General features: G+C 39.6%; 1 protein-coding gene across 2 annotated transcripts in view; it reads right to left on the reverse strand.

Moving 5' to 3' along the window:
- The window catches only part of LOC119586415 (la protein homolog), a gene marked incomplete in the record, with an annotated part of 17916 nt that extends 17427 nt beyond the window's left edge, over positions 1-489 (reverse strand). Inside the window, 1 exon segment of one of the 2 annotated variants that reach the window (XM_037935136.1) lies at positions 349-489. 2 annotated transcript variants of the gene reach the window in all.
- Between the last annotated feature and the right edge of the window lie 51 nt (positions 490-540).

Genomic DNA, 540 nt, shown 5'->3' on the forward strand with positions numbered 1-540 from the left:
AAAAAAAAAAATTCTTCACAACAGAACAACAAAGATAAAATATTTAACTTGTTTGATCCACTGCATTCTTTTTTTTCTTTATTTTTCTAATATGGGGCCTGAAAGATACCTTTGGTGATTTCGTTGACATTAGCATCGATGGCATCTAATAGACAAAATATCTCCCCTGAACAGACGCCTTAGGACTCCTTCGCTCTCCTCCAGTGGGAATCTAAACTCTTCCAGTTTTCAAACAACTCTTATTTTCACCATCACCCTCGCTTAGTATCACCTTCCCTCTGCCTAGTTATACCACCCGAAAGTTACGCAATGTCATACAAGCCCAAAATAACGCAACGGTAGAAATACCTTCCGTGTGCAAATCACAGCTTGGGTTCACGTGCTGGCTCGGCGGCGGCAGACAACACATGGAAACAACAAGCGATATTCACATGGGCTGGATTCCCGGCCATTTTTTTCCGATTAAAATGTATTTTTGTGGGGTTATTATATCGTCAATTGGTATCGTACGTTGGTATCAATCATATGTAATAAATTATC

Source organism: Penaeus monodon, chromosome 21 (assembly GCF_015228065.2).
Source record: "Penaeus monodon isolate SGIC_2016 chromosome 21, NSTDA_Pmon_1, whole genome shotgun sequence".
Lineage (NCBI taxonomy): Eukaryota > Metazoa > Arthropoda > Malacostraca > Decapoda > Penaeidae > Penaeus > Penaeus monodon.